This window comes from Danio rerio, chromosome 3, assembly GCF_049306965.1.
Source record: "Danio rerio strain Tuebingen ecotype United States chromosome 3, GRCz12tu, whole genome shotgun sequence".
NCBI lineage: Eukaryota > Metazoa > Chordata > Actinopteri > Cypriniformes > Danionidae > Danio > Danio rerio.
This window is the reverse complement of record NC_133178.1, coordinates 60,569,832-60,585,020: the sequence shown is the minus strand read 5'-3', so window position 1 is coordinate 60,585,020 and position 15,189 is coordinate 60,569,832. Positions and strand designations below refer to the sequence as shown.

Below are 15,189 nucleotides of genomic sequence, written 5' to 3'. Positions count from 1 at the left end.
GAGATATCGCCTCAAGTCCATTTTCGCAAGTTCTACGTTAAATTAGTTCGTAAGTTAAACGAAAACGGTTGGTCAAATCAACTTGAATTCCATAACTTTTGGTTGGCATGGTCTGTAGATCATGTGATTCAATTTTGGTGAAAATCGGAGACACGGCCTAGGACGAGTTCGATCAAATAGGTTTTTCGAAAAATTTAAAATAGCGCGAAAAAAGTCATGACGGAAAATGACGTCATAGGGTGGGTTTGAATCGGACTGAGCCAAGGAATCAGAGGAAAAAAGAATTTTGATTGTAGCCCATTCGGTTCAAAAGTTATGATGATAAACATACGTGAAAGTTTGGACAAGTGGTGGCGCTAGAGAGTTTGATTTTGAGACTTCATAATTGGCCTGATTAATGTTAATACTGGCCTCTATCATTGTGCCAAATTATACAACTTTCCCGCATACGCCTATATGGGCTGCCATTCAAATCCGGCGGAAGAAACGGAAGAAGAAGAAGAATAATAATAAATATAGCTGCAAGCAGCAATTAAGGGGCCAAGCACTATTGGCCATAAGGTGGCGCTGCTCCAGACCTTTTTGAGTACTTTCAGGGCATGGGGTTGAAGATGCATACCATGTTTTCTAATGATATGTGAATGTGTTGGTAAAATATAGCATTTTTGGCCAAAAATAGAAATGGGCGACGCCCAAAATGGCTGACCTGTGAAAATCAGACATCATTCGACTAGGCATGCTCTGCCGGATGTAATGAGACCAGTTTCATGAGTTTCGGACGAAAGGTTGAGATGTTATAAGCCAAAAAGCAAGTTTTCTGTATCTCCGGACCACTAGGGGGCAGTGCGCCGAAACTCCGCAATTAACCTTAGACCCTAGTTGTCATAACACCCACCAAGTTTGGTGTGAATCGGTGAAAGCGTTACAGAGATATCGCCTCAAGTCCATTTTCGCAAGTTCTACGTTAAATTAGTTCGCAAGTTAAACGAAAACGGTTGGTCTAATCAGCTTGAATTCCATAACTTTTGGTTGGCATGGTCTGTAGATCATGTGATTTAATTTTGGTGAAAATCGGAGACACGGCCTAGGACGAGTTCGATCAAATAGGTTTTTCGAAAAATTTAAAATAGCGCGAAAAAATTCATGACGGAAAATGACGTCATAGGGTGGGTTTGAATCGGACTGAGCCAAGGAATCAGAGGAAAAAAGAATTTTGATTGTAGCCCATTCGGTTCAAATGTTATGATGATAAACATATGTGAAAGTTTGGACAAGTGGTGGCGCTAGAGAGTTTGATTTTGAGACTTCATAATTGGCCTGATTAATGTTAATACTGGCCTCTATCATTGTGCCAAATTATACAACTTTCCCGCATACGCCTATATGGGCTGCCATTCAAATCCGGCGGAAGAAACGGAAGAAGAAGAATAATAATAATAATAAATAGCTGCAAGCAGCAATTAAGGGGCCAAGCACTATTGGCCATAAGGTGGCGCTGCTCCAGACGTTTTTGAGTACTTTCAGGGCATGGGGTTGAAGATGCATACCATGTTTTGTAATGATATGTGAATGTGTTGGTAAAATATAGCATTTTTGGCCAAAAATCGAAATGGGCGACGCCCAAAATGGCTGACCTGTGAAAATCAGACATCATTCGACTCGGCATGCTCTGCCGGATGTAATGATACCAGTTTCATGAGTTTCGGACGAAAGGTTGAGACGTTATAAGCCAAAAAGCAAGTTTTTTGTATCTCCGGACCACTAGGGGGCAGTGCGCCGAAACTCCGCAATTAACCTTAGACCCTAGTTGTCATAACACACACCAAGTTTGGTGTGAATCGGTGAATGCATTACAGAGATATCGCCTCAAGTCTATTTTTGCAAGTTCTACGTTAAATTAGTTCGTAAGTTAAACAAAAACGGTTGGTCTAATCAACTTGAATTCCATAACTTTTGGTTGGCATGGTCTGTAGATCATGTGATTCAATTTTGGTGAAAATCGGAGACACGGCCTAGGACGAGTTCGATCAAATAGGTTTTTCGAAAAATTTAAAATAGCGCAAAAAAATTCATGACGGAAAATGACGTCATAGGGTGGGTTTGAATCGGACTGAGCCAAGGAATCAGAGGAAAAAAGAATTTTGATTGTAGCCCATTCGGTTCAAAAGTTATGATGATAAACATACGTGAAAGTTTGGACAAGTGGTGGCGCTAGAGAGTTTGATTTTGAGACTTCATAATTGGCCTGATTAATGTTAATACTGGCCTCTATCATTGTGCCAAATTATACAACTTTCCCGCATACGCCTATATGGGCTGCCATTCAAATCCGGCGGAAGAAACGGAAGAAGAAGAAGAATAATAATAATAAATATAGCTGCAAGCAGCAATTAAGGGGCCAAGCACTATTGGCCATAAGGTGGCGCTGCTCCAGACGTTTTTGAGTACTTTCAGGGCATGGGGTTGAAGATGCATTCCATGTTTTGTAATGATATGTGAATGTGTTGGTAAAATATAGCATTTTTGGCCAAAAATCAAAATGGGCGACGCCCAAAATGGCTGACCAGTGAAAATCAGACAGCATTCGACTCGGCATGCTCTGCCGGATGTAATGAGACCAGTTTCATGAGTTTCGGACGAAAGGTTGAGACGTTATAAGCCAAAAAGCAAGTTTTTAGTATCTCCGGACCACTAGGGGGCAGTGCGACGAAACTCCGCAATTAACCTTAGACCCTAGTTGTCATAACTCACACAAAGTTTGGTGTGAATCGGTGAATGCGTTACAGAGATATCGCCTCAAGTCCATTTTTGCAAGTTCTACGTTAAATTAGTTCGCAAGTTAAACGAAAACGGTTGGTCTAATCAACTTGAATTCCATAACTTTTGGTTGGCATGGTCTGTAGATCATGTGATTCAATTTTGGTGAAAATCGGAGACACGGCCTAGGACGAGTTCGATCAAATAGGTTTTTCGAAAAATTTAAAATAGCGCGAAAAAATTCATGACGGAAAATGACGTCATAGGGTGGGTTTGAATCGGACTGAGCCAAGGAATCAGAGGGAAAAAGAATTTTGATTGTAGCCCATTCGGTTCAAAAGTTATGATGATAAACATACGTGAAAGTTTGGACAAGTGGTGGCGCTAGAGAGTTTGATTTTGAGACTTCATAATTCGCCTGATTAATGTTAATACTGGCCTCTATCATTGTGCCAAATTATACAACTTTCCCGCATACGCCTATATGGGCTGCCATTCAAATCCGGCGGAAGAAACGGAAGAAGAAGAAGAAGAAGAAGAATAATAATAATAATAATAATAATAATAATAATAATAAGAACACTAACGAAAGCAATAGGTGCCTACGCACCTACGGTGCTTGGCCCCTAATAATAAATATAGCCGCAAGCGGCGATTAACGGGGTTCGAGCATTTGGCAACCTAATTGCCATTTAGGCAATTTAGATGTAGGACAACCCAACATTTAAGGCTGAACCAAAAGAAATCCATGATGGAATGTAATAAATGGAAAAAATAAAAAGCCTACATAAATGAAGTGGTAACCTGGGACTAAATCAGCTTTTAAATGCAATAACAGAGTTTATGCCATGTCAAGATGTGATTCAGAATGATCTTTAATGGAAATTTAGTGACTTTAAACCAACATTATGAGGTGTTGAGCTGTCATCTAGTGGTTTATATTAGTAATGCATGTTTATATCCTTTGTGGAAGCATATGAACACACTCTGCTCTTTAGATAAATATATCAAGCTCATTTATGCACAAAAGTTCAATTGTTTTTCATAATTACTGATTTAGACAGTCCAGACATTTGTACAACACTGATTTTGTTCAGTTTAAGCAAAAAAGCAGGGACGAGTTCCTAAAAGTATTGTTTAAAATAATGGTGAATAATAAATTGATGGTTATAGTTACAGCAGTGGATTTCATGCCAAAGTGATCAGAATGTGCAGGCCTGTCATATGATATCTCAGATCAAGTATATTTGTGAAAAGCTGTCTACAATAAACACATATTATACAAATTATGGTCAAATAGCAATGGAAATTAGTGTTTTTGAGGCCTTTTCTACTGTTATACCGCCACCTATTGACCTATCTTCACAAAATTTTGCATGCTTGTTAAGAATCACATCTCAGATGTGCATACCTGATTTCACGAAGTTTTCAGTTTTCCTTATGCATTTACATGCATTTAGGTCAATATAAGACACACCCCTTTTGTAAATGAGCCATTTATAGCTCCCAAAAGAGGAAAGTTCAACTCATTTCAATAACTTTTGATCTGCTCAGTTCAGAGATTCATACAACACTGGTTTCGTGGTGATTGAGCGAAAAACCAGGGACTAGTTCGCAAAAGTAGTTTTTTCATATATTAATTAATATTTAATGAACATATTGAGTGACATCAGTGGTTTTCGTGTCAGACTGTTCGGTATGAGCAGCCCTATTATATGATATGTATCTTGTGTGGCTGTGCAAAACTTTGTGTAATAACCAATCAATTACAACCTCAAAAAACACAAAATCGCCCCCTAGTGGCGGATTTCTTTTAAAATTCTTACAGACCTCTAGGACCATGAGTCGAACATGCCCACTGAGTTTCGTTTTGATCACTCATCGTTAACCTAGTTTAATGGCTGTTTAATCTTAATTGGCTAATGGCGGCCATGTTTTTTGAGATATGCCAATGTCCTTATAGTATGTCATGACACGTTAGACAAAGACACTGCATGCCAAATTTCAAGCTGATTGGACTAATGGTTGTGAGGTTAGAGTCATTTTTAAGTTTTTTAGGCTTTATAGCGCCACCTTGAGGCCAAAGTTTGCGGGTTTTGCACTGTGACCTCAAATTGACCTTATACATGTGTGTACCAACTTTGATGAAGATATCTCAATCCGTTCAAAAGTTACAGCTACAATTAGCTTTTAGCTTACATTAGCATGTTACGTTCTTGTGTACGGTTTCGCGTGAAATCAACATTTCAACTTTCTTTCAATAACTTTTGCTATTCAGTGTCCAGAGAACATTTCTACACTGGTTTGGTTCAGATTGGGTGAAAACCCAAGGACTAGTTCGCAAAAGTAGGTGTCGGACAAATCGCGATGTAGCGGAAAAACGGTGCGTCGTAGAGAAAATCTGAGTCACTCCACTTTTGTTCGTGCTGATGCAAGGATTCCAAATATGTAAAGTTTTTGAGCCTACGACAAACGGTTTAGAAATGGCGGCCAAATTACTAAATTTTTTTTGTTTTTAGCGCTGTAGCGCCACCTATGGCCCGATTTTGACGAGCCTTTGGATCTGAGTAGCGGTGAGGAGTACTACCATCTGACCAAGTTTGAAGCCAATAGGCCTTACGGTTTGGCCTGGGCAATAGTGATTATGGCAGAAGTAAAATAATAATAATAATAATAATAATAATAATAATAAAAATTCTTACAAAAACAATAGGGTTTCAGCGCTTCGCGCTCGAACCCCTAATAATAATAAGAACACTAACGAAAGCAATAGGTGCCTACGCACCTACGGTGCTTGGCCCCTAATAATAAGAACACTAACGAAAGCAATAGGTGCCTACGCACCTACGGTGCTTGGCCCCTAATAATAATAATAATAATAAGAACACTAACGAAAGCAATAGGTGCCTACGCACCTACGGTGCTTGGCCCCTAATAATAATAATAATAAGAACACTAACGAAAGCAATAGGTGCCTACGCACCTACGGTGCTTGGCCCCTAATAAATATAGCTGCAAGCAGCAATTAAGGGGCCAAGCACTATTGGCCATAAGGTGGCGCTGCTCCAGACGTTTTTGAGTACTTTCAGGGCATGGGGTTGAAGATGCATACCATGTTTTGTAATGATATGTGAATGTGTTTGTAAAATATAGCATTTTTGGCCAAAAATCGAAATGGGCGACGCCCAAAATGGCTGACCTGTGAAAATCAGACATCATTCGACTCTGCATGCTCTGCCGGATGTAATGAGACCAGTTTCATGAGTTTCGGACGAAAGGTTGAGACGTTATAAGCCAAAAAGCAAGTTTTTAGTATCTCCGGACCACTAGGGGCAGTGCGCCGAAACTCCGCAATTAACCTTAGACCCTAGTTGTCATAACACACACCAAGTTTGGTGTGAATCGGTGAATGCGTTACAGAGATATCGCCTCAAGTCCATTTTCGCAAGTTCTACGTTAAATTAGTTCGCAAGTTAAACGTAAACGGTTGGTCTAATCAACTTGAATTCCATAACTTTTGGTTGGCATGGTCTGTAGATCATGTGATTCAATTTTGGTGAAAATCGGAGACACGGCCTAGGACGAGTTCGATCAAATAGGTTTTTCGAAAAATTTAAAATAGCGCGAAAAATTTCATGACGGAAAATGACGTCATAGGGTGCATTCGAATCGGACTGAGCCAAGGAATCAGAGGAAAAAAGAATTTTGATTGTAGCCCATTCGGTTCAAAAGTTATGATGATAAACATACGTGAAAGTTTGGACAAGTGGTGGCGCTAGAGAGTTTGATTTTGAGACTTCATAATTGGCCTGATTAATGTTAATACTGGCCTCTATCATTGTGCCAAATTATACAACTTTCCCGCATACGCCTATATGGGCTGCCATTCAAATCCGGCGGAAGAAACGGAAGAAGAAGAAGAAGAAGAAGAAGAATAATAATAATAATAATAATAATAATAAATATAGCTGCAAGCAGCAATTAAGGGGCCAAGCACTATTGGCCATAAGGTGGCGCTGCTCCAGACGTTTTTGAGTACTTTCAGGGCATGGGGTTGAAGATGCATACCATGTTTTATAATGATATGTGAATGTGTTGGTAAAATATAGCATTTTTGGCCAAAAATCGAAATGGGCGACGCCCAAAATGGCTGACCTGTGAAAATCAGACATCATTCGACTCGGCATGCTCTGCCGAATGTAATGAGACCAGTTTCATGAGTTTCGGACGAAAGGTTGAGACGTTATAAGCCAAAAAGCAAGTTTTTAGTATCTCCGGACCACTAGGGGGCAGTGCGCCGAAACTCCGCAATTAACCTTAGACCCTAGTTGTCATAACACACACCAAGTTTGGTGTGAATCGGTGAATGCGTTAGGGAGATATCGCCTCAAGTCCATTTTCGCAAGTTCTTTGTTAAATTAGTTCGTAAGTTAAACGAAAACGGTTGGTCTAATCAACTTGAATTCCATAACTTTTGGTTGGCATGGTCTGTAGATCATGTGATTCAATTTTGGTGAAAATCGGAGACACGGCCTAGGACGAGTTCGATCAAATAGGTTTTTCGAAAAATTTAAAATAGCGCGAAAAAAGTCATGACGGAAAATGACGTCATAGGGTGGGTTTGAATCGGACTGAGCCAAGGAATCAGAGGAAAAAAGAATTTTGATTGTAGCCCATTCGGTTCAAAAGTTATGATTATAAACATACGTGAAAGTTTGGACAAGTGGTGGCGCTAGAGAGTTTGATTTTGAGACTTCATATTTGGCCTGATTAATGTTAATACTGGCCTCTATCATTGTGCCAAATTATACAACTTTCCCGCATACGCCTATATGGGCTGCCATTCAAATCCGGCGGAAGAAACGGAAGAAGAAGAATAATAATAATAATAATAATAATAATAATAATAAGAACACTAACGAAAGCAATAGGTGCCTACGCACCTACGGTGCTTGGCCCCTAATAAGAACACTAACGAAAGCAATAGGTGCCTACGCACCTACGGTGCTTGGCCCCTAATAATAATAATAAGAACACTAACGAAAGCAATAGGTGCCTACGCACCTACGGTGCTTGGCCCCTAATAATAAATATAGCTGCAAGCAGCAATTAAGGGGCCAAGCACTATTGGCCATAAGGTGGCGCTGCTCCAGACGTTTTTGAGTACTTTCAGGGCATGGGGTTGAAGATGCATACCATGTTTTGTAATGATATGTGAATGTGTTGGTAAAATATAGCATTTTTGGTCAAAAATCGAAATGGGCGACGCCCAAAATGGCTGACCTGTGAAAATCAGACATCATTTGACTCGGCATGCTCTGCCGGATGTAATGAGACCAGTTTCATGAGTTTCGGACGAAAGGTTGAGACGTTATAAGCCAAAAAGCAAGTTTTTTGTATCTCCGGACCACTAGGGGGCAGTGCGCCGAAACTCTGCATATAACCTTAGACCCTAGTTGTCATAACACTCACCAAGTTTGGTGTGAATCGGTGAATGCGTTACAGAGATATCGCCTCAAGTCCATTTTCGCAAGTTCTACGTTAAATTAGTTCGCAAGTTAAACAAAAACGGTTGGTCTAATCAACTTGAATTCCATAACTTTTGGTTGGCATGGTCTGTAGATCATGTGGTTCAATTTTGGTGAAAATCGGAGACACGGCCTAGGACGAGTTCGATCAAATAGGTTTTTCGAAAAATTTAAAATAGCGCGAAAAAATTCATGACGGAAAATGACGTCATAGGGTGGGTTTGAATCGGACTGAGCCAAGGAATCAGGGGAAAAAAGAAATTTGATTGTAGCCCATTCGGTTCAAAAGTTATGATGATAAACGTGTGTGAAAGTTTGGACAAGTGGTGGCGCTAGAGAGTATGATTTTGAGACTTCATGTTTGGTCTGAATTATGTTAATACTGTCCTCTATCATTGTGCCAAATTATACAACTTTCCCGCATACGCCTATATGGGCTGCCATTCAAATCCGGCGGAAGAAACGGAAGAAGAAGAATAATAATAATAAATATAGCTGCAAGCAGCAATTAAGGGGCCAAGCACTATTGGCCATAAGGTGGCGCTGCTCCAGACGTTTTTGAGTACTTTCAGGGCATGGGGTTGAAGATGCATACCATGTTTTGTAATGATATGTGAATGTGTTGGTAAAATATAGCATTTTTGGCCAAAAATCGAAATGGGCGACGCCCAAAATGGCTGACCTGTGAAAATCAGACATCATTCGACTCGGCATGCTCTGCCGGATGTAATGAGACCAGTTTCATGAGTTTCGGACGAAAGGTTGAGACGGTATAAGAAAAAAAGCAAGTTTTTTGTATCTCCGAACCACTAGGGGGCAGTGCACCGAAACTCCGCAATTAACCTTAGACCCTAGTTGTCATAACACACACCAAGTTTGGTGTAAATCGGTGAATGCGTTACAGAGATATCGCCTCAAGTCCATTTTCGCAAGTTCTACGTTAAATTAGTTCGCAAGTTAAACAAAAACGGTTGGTCTAATCAACTTGAATTCCATAACTTTTGGTTGGCATGGTCTGTAGATCATGTGGTTCAATTTTGGTGAAAATCGGAGACACGGCCTAGGACGAGTTCGATCAAATAGGTTTTTCGAAAAATTTAAAATAGCGCGAAAAAATTCATGACGGAAAATGACGTCATAGGGTGGGTTTGAATCGGACTGAGCCAAGGAATCAGGGGAAAAAAGAAATTTGATTGTAGCCCATTCGGTTCAAAAGTTATGATGATAAACGTGTGTGAAAGTTTGGACAAGTGGTGGCGCTAGAGAGTATGATTTTGAGACTTCATGTTTGGTCTGAATTATGTTAATACTGTCCTCTATCATTGTGCCAAATTATACAACTTTCCCGCATACGCCTATATGGGCTGCCATTCAAATCCGGCGGAAGAAACGGAAGAAGAAGAATAATAATAAATATAGCTGCAAGCAGCAATTAAGGGGCCAAGCACTATTGGCCATAAGGTGGCGCTGCTCCAGACGTTTTTGAGTACTTTCAGGGCATGGGGTTGAAGATGCATACCATGTTTTGTAATGATATGTGAATGTGTTGGTAAGATATAGCATTTTTGGCCAAAAATCGAAATGGGTGACGCCCAAAATGGCTGACCTGTGAAAATCAGACATCATTCGACTCGGCATGCTCTGCCGGATGTAATGAGACCAGTTTCATGAGTTTCGGACGAAAGGTTGAGACGTTGTAAGCCAAAAAACAAGTTTTTAGCATCTCCGGACCACTAGGGGGCAGTGCGACGAAACTCCGCAATTAACCTCAGACCCTAGTTGTCATAACACACACCAAGTTTGGTGTGAATCGGTGAATGCATTACAGAGATATCGCCTCAAGTCCATTTTCGCAAGTTCTACATTAAATTAGTTCGTAAGTTAAACGAAAACGGTTGGTCTAATCAACTTGAATTCCATAACTTTTGGTTGGCATGGTCTGTAGATCATGTGATTCAATTTTGGTGAAAATCGGAGACACGGCCTAGGACGAGTTCGATCAAATAGGTTTTTCGAATAATTTAAAATAGCGCGAAAAAATTCATGACGGAAAATGACGTCATAGGGTGGGTTTGAATCGGACTGAGCCAAGGAATCAGAGGAAAAAAGAATTTTGATTGTAGCCCATTCGGTTTAAAAGTTATGATGATAAATGTATGTGAAAGTTTGGACAAGTGGTGGCGCTAGAGAGTTTGATTTTGAGACTTCATATTTGGCCTGATTAATGTTAATACTGGCCTCTATCATTGTGCCAGATGCATACCATGTTTTGTAATATGTGAATATGTTGGTAAAATATAGCATTTTTGGCCTAAAATCAAAATGGGCGACGCCCAAAATGGCTGACCTGTGAAAATCAGACATCATTTGACTCGACATGCTCTGCCGGATGTAATGAGACCAGTTTTATGAGTTTCGGACGAAAGGTTGAGATGTTATAAGCCAAAAAGCAAGTTTTTTATATCTCCGGACCACTAGGGGGCAGTGCGCCGAAACTCTGCCTGTAACCTCAGACCCTAGTTGTCATAACACACACCAAGTTTGGTGTGAATCGGTGAATGCGTTACGGAGATATCGTCTCAAGTCCATTTTCGCAAGTCCTTCGTTAAATTTGATCGCAAGTTAAACGAAAACGGTTGGTCAAATCAACTTGAATTCCATAACTTTTGGTTGGCATAGTCTGTAGATCATGTGATTCAATTTTGGTGAAAATCGGAGAAATGGCCTAGGACGAGTTCGATCAAATAGGTTTTTCGAAAAATTTAAAATAGCGCGAAAAAATTCATGACGGAAAATGACGTCATAGGGTGCTTTTGAATCGGACTTAGCCAAGGAATCAGAGAAAAAAAGAAATTTGATTGTAGCCCATTCGGTTCAAAAGTTATGATGATAAACGTATGTGAAAGTTTGGACAAGTGGTGGCGCTAGAGAGTTTGATTTTGAGACTTCATGTTTGGTCTGATTAATGTTAATACTGTCCTCTATCATTGTGCCAAATTATACAACTTTCCCGCATACGCCTATATGGGCTGCCATTCAAATCCGGCGGAAGAAACGGAAGAAGAATAATAATAATAATAAATATAGCTGCAAGCAGCAATTAAGGGGCCAAGCACTATTGGCCATAAGGTGGCGCTGCTCCAGACGTTTTTGAGTACTTTCAGGGCATGGGGTTGAAGATGCATACCATGTTTTGTAATGATATGTGAATGTGTTGGTAAAATATAGCATTTTTGGCCAAAAATCGAAATGGGCGACGCCCAAAATGGCTGACCTGTGAAAATCAGACATCATTCGACTCGGCATGCTCTGCCGAATGTAATGAGACCAGTTTCATGAGTTTCGGACGAAAGGTTGAGACGTTATAAGCCAAAAAGCAAGTTTTTTGTATCTCCGGACCACTAGGGGGCAGTGCGCCAAAACTCCGCAATTAACCTTAGACCCTAGTTGTCATAACACACACCAAGTTTGGTGTGAATCGGTGAATGCGTTACAGAGATATCGCCTCAAGTCCATTTTCGCAAGTTCTACGTTAAATTGCAGTGCGCCGAAACTCCGAAATTAACCTTAGACCCTAGTTGTCATAACACACACCAAGTTTGGTGTGAATCGGTGAATGCGTTAGGGAGATATCGCCTCAAGTCCATTTTCGCAAGTTCTACGTTAAATTAGTTCGCAAGTTAAACGAAAACGGTTGGTCTAATCAACGTGAATTCCATAACTTTTGGTTGGCATGGTCAGTAGATCATGTGATTCAATTTTGGTGAAAATCGGAGACACGGCCTAGGACGAGTTCGATCAAATAGGTTTTTCGAAAAATTTAAAATAGCGCGAAAAAAGTCATGACGGAAAATGACGTCATAGGGTGCGTTTGAATCGGACTGAGCCAAGGAATCAGAGGAAAAAAGAATTTTGATTGTAGCCCATTCGGTTCAAAAGTTATGATGATAAACATACGTGAAAGTTTGGACAAGTGGTGGCGCTAGAGAGTTTGATTTTGAGACTTCATAATTGGCCTGATTAATGTTAATACTGGCCTCTATCATTGTGCCAAATTATACAACTTTCCCGCATACGCCTATATGGGCTGCCATTCAAATCCGGCGGAAGAAACGGAAGAAGAAGAAGAAGAATAATAATAATAATAATAATAAATATAGCTGCAAGCAGCAATTAAGGGGCCAAGCACTATTGGCCATAAGGTGGCACTGCTCCAGACGTTTTTGAGTACTTTCAGGGCATGGGGTTGAAGATGCATACCATGTTTTGTAATGATATGTGAATGTGTTGGTAAAATATAGCATTTTTGGCCAAAAATCGAAATGGGCGACGCCCAAAATGGCTGACCTGTGAAAATCAGACATCATTCGACTCGGCATGCTCTGCCGAATGTAATGAGACCAGTTTCATGAGTTTCGGACGAAAGGTTGAGACGTTATAAGCCAAAAAGCAAGTTTTTAGTATCTCCGGACCACTAGGGGGCAGTGCGCCGAAACTCCGCAATTAACCTTAGACCCTAGTTGTCATAACACACACCAAGTTTGGTGTGAATCGGTGAATGCGTTACAGAGATATCGCCTCAAGTCCATTTTCGCAAGTTCTACGTTAAATTAGTTCGCAAGTTAAACGAAAACGGTTGGTCTAATCAACTTGAATTCCATAACTTTTGGTTGGCATGGTCTGTAGATCATGTGATTAAATTTTGGTGAAAATCGGAGACACGGCCTAGGACGAGTTCGATCAAATAGGTTTTGCGAAAAATTTAAAATAGCGCGAAAAAAGTCATGACGGAAAATGACGTCATAGGGTGCGTTTGAATTGGACTGAGCCAAGGAATCAGAGGAAAAAAGAATTTTGATTGTAGCCCATTCGGTTCAAAAGTTATGATGATAAACATACGTGAAAGTTTGGACAAGTGGTGGCGCTAGAGAGTTTGATTTTGAGACTTCATATTTGGCCTGATTAATGTTAATACTGGCCTCTATCATTGTGCCAAATTATACAACTTTCCCGCATACGCCTATATGGGCTGCCATTCAAATCCGGCGGAAGAAACGGAAGAAGAAGAAGAAGAATAATAATATTAATAAATATAGCTGCAAGCAGCAATTAAGGGGCCAAGCACTATTGGCCATAAGGTGGCGCTGCTCCAGACGTTTTTGAGTACTTTCAGGGCATGGGGTTGAAGATGCATACCATGTTTTGTAATGATATGTGAATGTGTTGGTAAAATATAGCATTTTTGGCCAAAAATCGAAATGGGCGACGCCCAAAATGGCTGACCTGTGAAAATCAGACATCATTCGACTCGGCATGTTCTGCCGAATGTAATGAGACCAGTTTCATGAGTTTCGGACGAAAGGTTGAGACGTTATAAGCCAAAAAGCAAGTTTTTAGTATCTCCGGACCACTAGGGGGCAGTGCGCCGAAACTCCGCAATTAACCTTAGACCCTAGTTGTCATAACACACACCAAGTTTGGTGTGAATCGGTGAATGCGTTACAGAGATATCGCCTCAAGTCCATTTTCGCAAGTTCTACGTTAAATTAGTTCGCAAGTTAAACGAAAACGGTTGGTCTAATCAACTTGAATTCCATAACTTTTGGTTGGCATGGTCTGTAGATCATGTGATTAAATTTTGGTGAAAATCGGAGACACGGCCTAGGACGAGTTCGATCAAATAGGTTTTGCGAAAAATTTAAAATAGCGCGAAAAAAGTCATGACGGAAAATGACGTCATAGGGTGCGTTTGAATTGGACTGAGCCAAGGAATCAGAGGAAAAAAGAATTTTGATTGTAGCCCATTCGGTTCAAAAGTTATGATGATAAACATACGTGAAAGTTTGGACAAGTGGTGGCGCTAGAGAGTTTGATTTTGAGACTTCATAATTGGCCTGATTAATGTTAATACTGGCCTCTATCATTGTGCCAAATTATACAACTTTCCCGCATACGCCTATATGGGCTGCCATTCAAATCCGGCGGAAGAAACGGAAGAAGAAGAAGAAGAAGAAGAATAATAATAATAATAATAATAATAATAAGAACACTAACGAAAGCAATAGGTGCCTACGCACCTACGGTGCTTGGCCCCTAATAATAAGAACACTAACGAAAGCAATAGGTGCCTACGCACCTACGGTGCTTGGCCCCTAAATATAGCTGCAAGCAGCAATTAAGGGGCCAAGCACTATTGGCCATAAGGTGGCGCTTCTCCAGACGTTTTTGAGTACTTTCAGGGCATGGGGTTGAAGATGCATACCATGTTTTGTAATGATATGTGAATGTGTTGGTAAAATATAGCATTTTTGGCCAAAAATCAAAATGGGCGACGCCCAAAATGGCTGACCTGTGAAAATCAGACATCATTCGACTCGGCATGCTCTGCCGGATGTAATGAGACCAGTTTCATGAGTTTCGGACGAAAGGTTGAGACGTTATAAGCCAAAAAGCAAGTTTTTAGTATCTCCGGACCACTAGGGGGCAGTGCGCCGAAACTCCGCAATTAACCTTAGACCCTAGTTGTCATAACACCCACCAAGTTTGGTGTGAATCGGTGAATGCGTTACAGAGATATCGCCTCGAGTCCATTTTCGCAAGTTCTACGTTAAATTAGTTCGCAAGTTAAACGAAAACGGTTGGTCTAATTAACTTGAATTCCATAACTTTTGGTTGGCATGGTCTGTAGATCATGTGATTCAATTTGGGTGAAAATCGGAGACACGGCCTAGGACGAGTTCGATCAAATAGGTTTTTCGAAAAATTTAAAATAGCGCGAAAAAATTCATGACGGAAAATGACGTCATAGGGTGGGTTTGAATCGGACTGAGCCAAGGAATCAGAGGAAAAAAGAATTTTGATTGTAGCCCATTCGGTTCAAAAGTTATGATGATAAACGTATGTG

General features: G+C 40.4%; 1 protein-coding gene across 2 annotated transcripts in view; it reads left to right on the top strand.

Moving 5' to 3' along the window:
- The window catches only part of rnf213a (ring finger protein 213a), a 194,618-nt gene that overhangs the window by 143,904 nt on the left and 35,525 nt on the right, over positions 1–15,189 (top strand).